This window comes from Anopheles stephensi, chromosome 2, assembly GCF_013141755.1.
Source record: "Anopheles stephensi strain Indian chromosome 2, UCI_ANSTEP_V1.0, whole genome shotgun sequence".
Classification (NCBI taxonomy): Eukaryota; Metazoa; Arthropoda; class Insecta; order Diptera; family Culicidae; genus Anopheles; species Anopheles stephensi.
Window position 1 is genome coordinate 29294326 of NC_050202.1, and position 12983 is coordinate 29307308.

Genomic DNA, 12983 nt, shown 5'->3' on the forward strand with positions numbered 1-12983 from the left:
CGTGGACGAGCTGAACATCGTCCCACCAGCTGAATGGTGGCGAATGTTTCTTGTGTGTTTCTGTCCGCGCCGTGTGCCTTGACGTATTGCCTTCACCAACGCATAAAAAGATGCAAGACTACACAAAGAAAAAATGGCATGATGGAAAGAATAAATGAGAATCGTGAAGATTTTCACGCAAAAGCACGATGTGTTTCTCCCCCGCCAGTTGATGACTCGGGTGGCCGCATTATAACACCACAAAAATATAAATAAATAAACGCACATGGGAACGTGTACATTGTGAAACGCAAAAAAAAAATTGAAAAAAACCTCCTGCACATCCACACACACACCGGAGGGACACCACGGGGGGCAAATGAAATAAAGCTCCAGCAGCAAAAAAGCAAAATGATATGTGGCGATAAAATTATTATGCTCGGTTGTAAAGTCACTCGTCACAAGGTTCCCGGGCCAGCGCCCACAAATCCTTACGATGGGAGGATTACATTTTGAAGATTTGATAATCCTACCAGACACTGTGTCGCCTGGAAGCGCTGTTACATCCGCTGCCAGTACCAGCACAAGTGCACGAGGACGATGCCGATGGACGATGTCTTACTCGGTGGACGGATTTCCATTTTTTCCTACTTTTAAAAAACCGGGAAATGGATCCTTGTCGCTGGTGAGATACAGGTGATGGTATGCCGATGGTTGATGGGAATTTTACACAGCTCGCTACTGTTTGGTCAAATCTTTTACCATTGATGTCTTCATGGGAAGGGTGGAACATGGATCGATGGTGCTGCTGGCTCAAATATTCAATTTTTCGGAAATCTGAACATGGTTTTGCAATTCGCGTAAAGTCATTCATGTCGCTAAGAGGAATAACTCTACTGAAATCAAATTCATTTGAAACCAGTCATAAAGTGTAGTTGGTATGGTATGAGTAACAGGCTTACATGACCTTAAAAAAACTTGAATAGGTATGCTACAAAAAAAAAAAAACCAACCACCAGTAAAGGTAGAATTGGTCCATTTTTTATAATTATTTAAAATAATGATGCAATTTTGAGCCAAACTTAAAATTACGAATTTGATTCAGGATTTAAGCAATTGTATGATATGCCATAAGACAAACCATAGGAAGCCAATAAAGACAGGCCACCTCTCGAGGTTGTAGAGCCTAGAAATTGGATATCTTTTTTTTTTTGAGGTTCTACGGACGATGAAATAAAATAGGACTTTAGCCAGTTCAAATAAAATGTACAGCAAGGATTAAGATAATGAAAGGATTTTTTTTTTAATTCTCATGAATGTTGGACTGGCCAACTAAATAGGAATAAATTGAAACCGTCTCTTAACCAAGGTGATTTTTTAACTATTTTGTAACTTATTTTTAAGTTATGCGATAAAGATTAATTTATGAAGTAATTCTACACTATTTATAAGACATTTTTCGTTTCTAAGATCCGCAGAACTGGGTATTTCCTTGCATGTTTATTTCTGTTGATTTTTTTCTTCTTACACTGGTGAGTCGCAGAAGAATATTGGAATAATTTCTTAAAAGTGTTGTGAAATATCACTTCAGCTTCACTTGGTGATGGTTAATTTGTGAGTTTAGTTGTAATGCCACTGAAGAAAAAGAATCTTAACTCATAAGAATACATTAAACTGAGTTTATCCGATCTTCACCTTCGGTTATGTGTGCAAATTGCCTATCCATCAGGCGCGAACAAATACATTCTTTAATTAATCTACATACATCTCCAAAGACATGCTGCAGTATTTTAGAAAGCTATAACGCGATCTTTGGTGGCATTGAGTTTCAACTGGGGTCAACTCGATGGCGGAGGCCGGTTCCGGACTCCATACGACAGAACCGGGATTCAAATCCCATCTGGGCCCGTTCCCCCATAGTGAGGACTGGTTTTCCAGCTACGTGGTATCGTTAAGTCTAGTAGGTCAAAAACGGGAGGCATGGTCTAAGAGGTTGTTAGGCCAAAGAAGAAGAAGAAGAAGAGTTTTGTTTCTAAGCTAACTCTTTCTCTTTTTCGCTTTTTCTTTAACAGTTATTTAATTGGAATGTTCTTCTATCACCCTAATATTGCTCTGTATCGTTCATCGATGGATCATGCTGCTGTATTCCTGGTTTTTCTCCGTAGTTTAACATAACAAACGAAAGTGTTAATTTTACAGGAAATCACGGAGTTGTTTGACGCTTTTTCATGTATTTTTAGCTTCCCTTTCTAGGTATTGTACAGTATATCATTATTTTTTCCGTTAATTTTAATATAGTTTATAAAACATTTGCATACTAAAAACATTATACGACAAAACTAAAACTGCTAGTAAGAAAATCTATAAATAAGTATCTTGGAAAAAACAACAATAAAAAGTGAAAAAAGTCTCCAAAATCCTTTCAATTTACTGCGAAAACCAAAAATCTTCGAAATACCTTGTTGTTATTACTTATAATCCTTACTATCATGCAGTGACAAATTAACCTAGGAGCGGAAGGAACGGCCGCTCGGAGCCTCATCGGAGGGGGAAATCCTGTGGTTTCCCTTTAATATTACAATTAAGGGGGCCTCAACTGCCATTCCGAGCCGGGCCTCCAAATATTTTCACTTACCACTCCTATCATGAAACAATGAAAAATAACAAAAATCTTTTCATAAATCATATTTGCATGTTTTACTACATATGCTACATAAATACACATTTATAAATCGAAAACATCATATTTTTATCTTGAACTTATACCACCATCACTTACTAAATAAGGATCCATAAAAATATTTTAATTTAAAACAGTTTATAATTTATTTATCCCTATTACCAGTCGAAACAGCTGTGAGCGGTGTATCTTAGTTTTGACGGTAAATTGTGGGCTACTGGCAAGAAATTCATATCACATACTCCTTCTTACATACTCCCTTCTTAGAACCGAGAGACGGACTTATCAACATAACACCAGACGTGATCGCGGAAACTTACTAATTGAATGTGATTCCATGGAAATTATACCTTTGCCAAAAACTTTTCCATCACTAAGTATAGTAACGCTTGGTAGCGAAGCTTCCGATCTTCATGTGTGTGTGGAATCCCCTATCAAAACTCTCTCATAGATTAACATTAAATCAGCTTTAGTGAATACTAAGGATTCTCATTTTATCATACCTAGATATTGTTTTGTCACTGAATTAAACACTACACAACGAGGGCTTCAATAGTTTCATTGCCCGTCTGCAAAGATAAGTAACATTCATCGCGTTACATTCGCAAAAAGCTAGTCCCACCGCCAGTGCAAGTTTGCCTATCGAAGGAAGATAATCTAATTTTAAACCCCGAAAGCACCGGCATGATCGGCTCAGGGCACAGGCGTATTTTACAAACAGATAACATTTTCCCATGGAAACGGGTGTAAAATGCAAATAAATCTTAATGAGGCTCCGCAACCGTCACCGTGCCACCGGTCCTCCATCGCTGACGTGCTGTTGGGCCATTTAGCGAAATTGACACAGCGCGGGATCCCATCGATTTCACAGCCAGAAGGAATGAAGTTGTTTAAATGATTTTCCAAACCTGGCCCAAACGAGCCAACGGGTTAGAATCCAGGGCCCAACCAGTGCCAGCGCCCGTGCCATGTTATTTATTATATCGTTAGTTTCTGCCGGATTTCTGCCTAATTACGGCATGCCCGCTTCACATCGTCACTTGCCGTTCGGTTGTCATACGAAATTCAGCTGCTTCCCATTGCCATGGAGCTGCGTGGCCCAAGTGTCTAATTCAAACCGCAAAAGGAACCGCTCGCCACCGCAAAAGCGCCAAGTGCAGCGTCATCACCTTTCCCTTTTCCCTGCCGCTAAGCTTCCACAGCGACCGGAAGTTATCTGTGAAAGATCGGAAAATTTATACAGCAATAACAAAACGATAAGTTCCACCTGTGCGAGTGCCAGGTACAGATCGGTGGTGGGTGAGCCTTTTTAGCATATTTTCCCAATTAGCGCTTTGCTTTGGATTTCCACCACGGCGAACGGCAATGGTACGAGCAGATCGGGTTCGAAAATTAAGCTCCTATCGTATGTGTGTAGGTGTTTCCTCGAAACGAGCCAACAACTCAATCGAAAATGCGGCTGTTGAGTTGAGTTTCACCTGATCTGGTGTCCGGCCGTTTTTCGCCCTTACCAATTACCACAAACCATAACCGATGTCGTACAACTTTTTCTTCGAATAGAGATGTTGCCATACTGGGCAAGTGATGCAAAGCCACTGTTGGTCAAGGTGGCAAAAGAACCCGTTCGAGATCGACCGCAGATGAAGCACCTTTGCAAGACCTCATCGTAACGTGAACTTGCGGTTGCGGTATCCGAAGCGTTCGGACAGGAACTTTCGCCGCCGCACACCGGATGCAAGACGATGGGAACGATGAGCCGGCCAAGAATCTTCCCACTTTTTAGCGACTTTTTGATTTATGCTTCAATCGTTTCGACTGAATTTTTAAGCACAGCCCAACCGCTTCAAGTGCCCTTGAGAACGAAACCTTGAGGAAGAATTTCTCAACGGCCCGCTAGTTTCGCCTTTCAACGATCCAACGGCATCCAAGATTAATGAGGATTGTTTTTTATTCTATCGTGGCGTCCTTCCGCTTTCGCTTCCCGTGCGGGAACAAGACATCGAGAGTGGTAGGTGAAATCACGAGGCCCGTCTTGAGCTGCTTAAGCCGTCAACAGCAACGGAGCTGTGAAGAAGCCGGATGGCGAAACTACGCTTCTGCTTCACTCATTTGTTATTCATAAGGGGCCGTTGTTTGCAAATTAATTATTATTATCTTGGTTATTCGTTGCGGGATGAAAATCGGCCCAATTGTGGACGTTAGGAATTTCGGATCGGCTAGTGATGGCGGTGCTTCGGGATTCAAGTATGATCCCTTTTTTTAACTCACCACTAACCTTTTTACGCTTCTTACTCTTTGTTGTGGGGCAAAGTTTTGTTTATAGTTTCATGCATATTGAGATAAAATGGCGTTAAATGAAGGCAAATTTGGAAAGGGTTTAGGAAGTGTCTTGATTTGCTAATCAATAGGCGATTATTATAATACGAACGATTGTAATAACGGCTGGCAATGGTAAGAGAAACTGAAGGGACTTCCTAGAGATTCTTGCTGGCTTCTCAAAGATACATTTTAGGGAAACTAGATAGTCAGTCTAGGATGATTCAGTCGCAATGGTTTAGATGATGACGGTCTCCACACTTCAGAACGAGAAAACGAATCACCCCCAACCAATCTTACGACGGACACATCGAGGTTTAGGTAGAGATGGCAAGCTATAGTTCTCCCGAAGTTGTTGATTCAAAAAATGAAGCGAGGATGATTCATACAGAATTCGGTATATGATCTTGCCAACTTAAATAATGGTAACACTGCCTGTAGATCACAGGAACGCCCGATTCATACGAGTAATAATGTTATTTGAGTGCTCTTGACTAACCTTTACGAACTGAACACTTTAAAGACCTAACATCGGTCTTACTTAAATTAAAATTTGTCTTACATTTAAATTTCCTTTACTCGTTCGCCCTTCCTGGGTGATTTGTCTTCATGTTGTTATCGGCGCGCGTTAGGTCGATTGTATCCGGCATCGTCAGCACTCTTGTTTGAAGAACATTAATGATCCGATCGATCGGCCGAGAACGTCGGTGGCTCGATCGATTGACCATCGTCTGCGGACCTTTGATCGTCAACGTCTCATCAACTTCTATGTGTATCGATAGCCCTTTGTCCGGTTTCAGAGGTTTGAGTCGTCAACAGCTTTCTGGGTCAATTCGTCAAGATTGGTTGGTAGTGTCAACAGATTTCTGGTCGTCAACCGCTTTCTGGCCTACTGTGATCAGTCGGCGTATGACATCGTCAGAATTTCTATCAGTATTAACCTACGATTCTAGTTGTTCCTCGCGAAATGAAACTGATATAGTATGAGGGGGAGTCAAGGCACAATAGTTTTCTGATGATAGAAGATCATCGATGATGAGGGGCTAAAACATTGACGTGTCCTTCTTAGTGAAATAACTGTAACCGTTACTTGCCGGCAAGGCTTCTGGACGTTGGACCATATCCCTGACTCATTGAGGCCTTCTGAACAAAATAAGTCCTCGATGATTCCTCATAACGGATCATGGCCACCTTATCACTTCACTAATTTTTTAGGGAGTGAGTATCGGAGACATCGCTATCCACGGTAAGGTCCCTATAAGTACATAAATAAGATACCTTTTCTCATTTATCACACAACAATTGTTTCATTCATTTGATATTCGAATGAGGATAAGTGTAAACGGCGATATTGTAGAGCACTCTTGAATCTAGAAGGTATCTAGAAACTCTCGGAGGCCATTTCCATATTTTTCATTGCTCGGTGGTAGATGAGACAGTGCTGCCGTTCTTCACATGGCAGAACCGAGTTCAAATATCATCTGAGCCGTCCGCCTGTAGTGAGGACTGACTATTCAACTATGTGGTATCAATAAGTTTAGTAATCCAAAATTAAAGCATTGAGGCATGACTTTAAGAGGACGTTAGGCCAAAAACAAAGAAAAGGAAGTATTATTACAAGTTTTTTAAGACTTTACTAAGTTCACTAAGCAACAAATTATTGTCTTTGATGAATGTGTTCTACTGGTCCTTCGAACGCCCCACCTTCTTGCCATCTTATTCATGAAGCATTCAAGTGCGTCATAACGCTTCTCATTCCGGAATCATTAGAAAATTTTCATTAAGTTCACACTCTCCCATTTCCGAAAAAAAATGCTAATGCTTCCTGCTTGCATCACCTTCTAATGATATTTAAATATCCATCAAACTTCAAACAGATGAATAATGATTGACCATCAGTCGGCTTCCGCCGGATGTAATCAAACGAAGATGTACATCGAAGAATGTGTAGCGGACACTTCTAGGAGCAGGCCTGCGGAAAGAAATCTAGAGTGCTTCATGCCATCATGCCTACGTGTATATATGTGTGTGTTTGTGTGTATGTGTGCTTCATATTGAAGCATCGTACTGTCTGTGCTTTGGTATGCTAATTTTTCTATAAATTTTCATTGCTTCTGATGTTCCTCCAGACCTCAGCCATAAATGTGTATCGCAAGCATTAGATGGAAAGGAAGATAGATGAAGAGAGAGAGAGAGAGAGAGGAGAGAGAGAGAGAGAGAGATATATAGTATGAGAGCTTTTTCCTCCATTAGAGCGAAGTCGGATGTGAAGAAAAATCATTGCTCAGCATTTCTCCAAGCAGATACTTTCATCAAAGTAGGCATCATCATTATTCTTCGTCCGCTCGCGCGTCTGCTGCAATCGAATGCCGGATGTAAAATTCCTTCGCCGCTGCACAAACACCCTCTCCCTCGGCAAAGACGCGAGCCTCCACACGCCTAGCGTTTGACCTTTGGGCCGCACGGAAAAACCACACTCTACGCCACGCTCGATGAAGCGGAACGCGGCAAGTCTCCGCCCCGGGAGCTTTGGCGAAACACCGCTTAAAGGCCCTGCAAATACTTCAACTTGGCGCATGAATGATATCGTCAACAGAGTAAGCTTCGCTTCGGTAGGCTGCCCTTTTCCCTACATCAAACAGCGCCACATCGGCAGCGTGTCCACAGCGTCAGACGGAACGGAAACTCGCCTCCAGCGGTCCCGACAACGACAACCGAAGGCACCCCGGGCATAGACAAGTATCATCGACGGCCAAATAAATTAAATTATACTTTCTCCATCGCTATTCACCGATGCGAAAGTTTCTCCGTTTTTCCGCTCCCTTTCCCTTCGCCCAAGCCACCACCACGTACACGCGTCGGGAGATTTTCCTGCCTGCGCAAGGGTACGCAGCGATGAGTGGCTACCGTAAGGACGTGGTCGAAATTTCAGCTCCGGCCAGCTGGCTCGAGCTGAAAAGCAAAGTGTCATGCCGGGCGTACGGAGAGTGTTGAGAGCGGTGTGCAAGAAAGCGGAAGAAATTGTCTCAAGGAGCTGGAAACGGCTCGCCACGGCAAAGAGTTGGAACCGGCAGGCCCAAATTGAAAAAGGAACCCCGGGCGGAAGATTAGGCGGCTACGTGACGCATATGTGAAAGTGACTCGTTAAAAGCTCCTGAGGATATGTTTCAATTACCGAGATGAGGCAAGTGGTGGTAAGACTACGTTCCGATGGCTGGTGCCGGTCGGTTCGTCCGCAGCATTTTCCCATCGACGGATCGGAATCGTCAAAGACGAAGGCGATTACATCGGCTTGGACATCGCCGTCGATGATGACACCATAGGCTTAAGGTGAGAAATTTATTCATGAAGAAAGGGAAGCTGCTTAGAAACATATTTTTCATCTACAAAAATGCGTAGCCAAAATAGGTTTTATTTCACGTCTCTGGTGCGTTGGCCAGTAGATGCATTAAGCAATTGAACCTGTACGAAAGGCATGAAAGCCTGTTTCTGAATGTGTTTCCGAAGAAGATTAATGTAGACCAAAAAGTCGCATTTTATCAACTTTACACTCATTTTACATCATATTCAAGTTTTGGCGATAAAATTTGTTCTCGGGCATATGTTCCTGCAGCGATTACTTAGCTAACCCACGTGGCCCAAATCTACTTATATCTAATAACGCCTAAAGCTATGCAATCTAGTGTTTTAAAACATTAATGTGTTTGCCTATGCTGAATTACTGAATTATTCTTGTAATCCAATGTCCAATTAATGTAAAATTAGAAAAATGTGTTAATTCTTTTTCAATTCGCCTGTTATATTTAATTTCGCTACTTTATTACATTTTATGACGCATTTCTGATATCTTAATCGCATGTCCGAAAAACTATAGCACTGACACATCACATTGACACTGGTTGGTCTTTGAAGGAGCGAGCTGCGTGAGCCCTTAGGGTGAAAATTGTGAACGTCTGGATTCTATTGGACACCTCCAATAGAGATTAATTCAACGAACAAACTGTAGATGGCAATGAGAATCCAGAATCGGTTATACCGTAAGTTAAGACGACAGCGCAGCACGAGAAAAGCAACGCAGCAGAATACACCACCAATCGTAACATGGGAACCTGCCACGCAGCAGAACGCGCCACCGAGCATCGCAGCATGATAAACAAGCAAACTACAGAGCAGTGCGCACATCATTATCTGCAACGCAGCATAATTCAGCACGGACCAGCGCACCAGCATCAATCCAAACCAGTCAGTTGATATTCAGACGCTAATCCGAACGGTATCTAACTCCGCAGGTCGATGGTAATAAAGTTAAGTTTTTTTTTTAAACTCTTCTTCCGGACACCGTGCGTTAACTCGTAGTTGATTGTGAACAGAGATTACCTTTTTGGTCACCAAAATAAACGGGACGTGTTCGAGTCGATTACTGTAGAAATTTTGTATCACGTCACCTCATAAACCTCTCATTTAGGCAAAGAATCTTAAGAAACATGCATGTTTAAAGTTTATTTGCCCTTTGGATTTGTAGAGTCGCACGTTATCTGCTGTTGACAGAGTTAATGAGGCCTTACAGAATCATCACCAACCTAATTTCTGGTTCTGCGTACGATTTTATCCGCTTATCCGCAGCTAACTGAAATGGAGTGTTTTATGTTCTTTCCGATGAACACAAATGAAACAAAGTCACGGTCGTACAATTATAAAAAAACACATATTATATTAAAACTAAAACGCACTGAGCCTTTAGCGCACACGCACGCACCCAACTCGTTCGCACGCCCGTTGTGAAGTTTTGTATCCATCCGTTCCTTGCAACAGGATCGCGATGGCTGCGCCTTGTAGCAGCACGTGCATCTCATGACAGCTAGCGTCTGAATGTTATCGCTCGTAGAGACGACTCAGAGCAGCCATGTCGCGCAACATGCTTTTTTCTGTTCACAACAGAGTGAACTACAGAATTTTGCTGATTTTGCTCTAAAATATTCTAGAGATGTCAAAGGGACTGATCTCGTTTCAGAATCAGAGGTAAGCAAATCTCAAAATTCAAGCATTTTTGGGAAAATATTTTGAACTCGTATCTCCTGAAGACTTTGCGAACAGATTTATATCTAAATTTAATAACAGTGTTTTGCGCTAACCGCAAGACATTTTTATGCAAGTCACGGATTTCGAGGTTTTACAAATTTTTGCCTATGTTGTGTCTCGTATAAGCTTTCAATTCTATTTGGCTCTGTTTCTAGCTTTCGCCTGATCTTTCTTCTTTTTTTCTTTTAGCTGAGACTTTTACTTTTCATTCCTCTAATGCTACACATTTTTAGCGATCTTGTCCTTTAAGCGATGGGGCATTTCTCTGCTATTGCAACGCTTGATCACTAGCGACACGTTGAACCCATACAAATAGCTTTGCGAATTTCTCTAACTTTTCCAGCAAAAGCTGTGACTTGCTAACGATGATTTAGCAAATTGAAAATAATGAACAACTGTTTACGCTTGTAAGTGAGACAGGAACTCTTCACTTACCTAACACTTACATTCTTTTTCTTCCTCGAGAGGTCTCGGCCTGCAATTTCTGGCATTCTGTGACTTGATTTTAACCGTAGTAAAGTAGTCAGCCCTTGTTTAATCCTACGGAATTCGGATTATTTTTTACTGCTAAAATTTTCCAAAAAAAGGCGTTGGTTTGAGTTTGAAAGCGCAAGAGAGTGTATTTCGGGTAAAACCCGTTTTTTGTTTACTTGAATGGAGCCGATGGCCCAGGCTTAACGAAGAAAGCTCGTGTTTCGTTACGTTCGATCAAGCCCAGAGTTGAGATTAAACAGCCCTACTAACTGGGTGATCTGGACGGGATTTGAACCCCGATTCTACCGTTTGAAGACCGGCGCCGTTATCGCCTCAGCCTTCGGCCCGCTCAACTTACATTTGTAGACCGTTATTAAGGTCATCCAGGCTATCAAGAATTCATTGATTTGACACCTGGTTCTAGTTTTGCCAAAGGCGCCCGAGCACCACTCTACGGATATGATTATGTGATTTGATTTTAAAAGTCCTTTGGTGGAAAACATTTATTGCTTATGAGTAATATATTATGGGTGACAGTCGAAGCTGATTTGATCTTTTTTCACAACAAAACTGGCAAATTATACACAAGACTGACCTTTGATCTGTGAGTACAATCTAGTCAAGAAAGCCTACAGCAGCTGAAAAGAATGCACATTTCAAAATTTCTTCTTCTTTCTCCATGGCACTACAACCTCGAGCCAAGTAGAGACCAGCGTCCCCGACTACCTAAGACATCTTAAGATAAAACTTGAAAAAAAAAATAAAACCTTTTCGAAAACTTTAAATGTTTTCCTTGTGTTTGCTTTCTCAAAGATCAAAAGAAAATTTAAAAATGTTTAACACAATAATCTTTTTCTACCACTTATTTTTTTGAATCCGCGTTCAAAATTGACGTTTTCCAATTTAAACCAGCATTACAACTAATCTCTCCATTGAAACGGTTAATACCGCACTGTTCACCATCATACTCCAAAGTAAAACCATCTCCAGTAAATCCACCTGCCCTCGAGAGACTCGTGAAAGCTTTTTATAATCTTTATTTCCCATGTACAGCAACATCAACGAATGTCTATATGCTAAGCCACCCGATCCATTATCCAATCGATGCCGAAACGTTCGCGGATTGACGAGCCCGAAACCGTTGTTTCTACCGCAATTCCTATTAACTTCCTTAATCCGTTGCCGAACGCCGTAGCCGGATGTAGTGGCGGGCGCGCTTTGCGATTTGCTTTTTCATCACACTTTAATCCACTGATTAATAGCAAAATCGAGGCGAGCACGTGAACACGAAGGGTGAGTTTTTGTATTCCATTTTCGGAACGGCAAGCTCAAGTTCTGGGAATCGATTTAGGAAGAAACGATGGGGGCTTTTTTTTCGCTCGCTAGTAGACAAAACAAAGTAGAATTTGTCGGGGACACACACACCAACACACAGAAAGAACACGATTTGCCATTTGATAGCATTCCAGCGGAACAGAAAGAAAGCGTCGAGCAATAGCGAAAGAAGGTTGGATCCTTCCTGCACTCCTCACGGGCCCACCTATCGATGCCCACCGTCCTGCCCCGTAAAGACATTGTTGAGCGAGAAGTGGAGGATGTCCTCTAATCGGAAAAACTGTCATGCCTCGTTGTTCACTTTAAACCACGGGTAATTTGTTCGCCTCCTTATCCTTTCGGGCTCCTTGGGGATAAGGACGCCGGAAGACATCCGCCCAAGGGCAGCCACGATAGCCCCGCGTAGTCCACGTTAGGCGCGAGACGGATGTTTTCCCCCACGCTTGCCGAGCTATTTCGTGCAACGAAAACTTTCTCCTCCTACCATCGAATTTTGCACGCAAACAGCCACCAACGCTCGGTGGAGAGCAGCGCCGGAACTCGTGGGCAGACGACGGTGTCAAAAAAGCAAACCGGAAACACGAAATAGCGACCGACAGACGGCTGCGAGCGACAGGGACGAACCGAGTCTTTCCCATCGAAAGATTAGTCTTGCTCGATGAAAGATAACTTTCGTGACGGCCAAATCTCGTTATTTCGTTTCGGGAAGATTCCACCACTCGGGTGTTGGAAAATGTGGCCCACCCACCCGGACAAGTATTTCCGGGCGACCGGCACGCAGGCAGACAAGAGATGAATGAAGAGGTTTCGTTGGTGCGACGCTTTTTCCTCTTGCCTGTTTTGAGCGTCACTTTGCTCTTGGCTGATCGCACAGTAATTCCGTCGACTGTCTGCTTCAAATGTCATCGTCGGCAGGATGGATGGCTTCGTTCAGTTGTGGAGTGCTTCCGTGTTTTTTTCTTCAAAAATTATCACCCAACAGGGCGACGTGTGCGCGGCCAAGTTCAGTGAGCGCGCCAAAAATCGTTTAAATCAAGCCGAACCATTTCGCGATACGAGTATGAAAAATTGTTCCCATCCCAGGGATTGTACTTTTGGCCGGTTACGCTAAGCTGGCTAG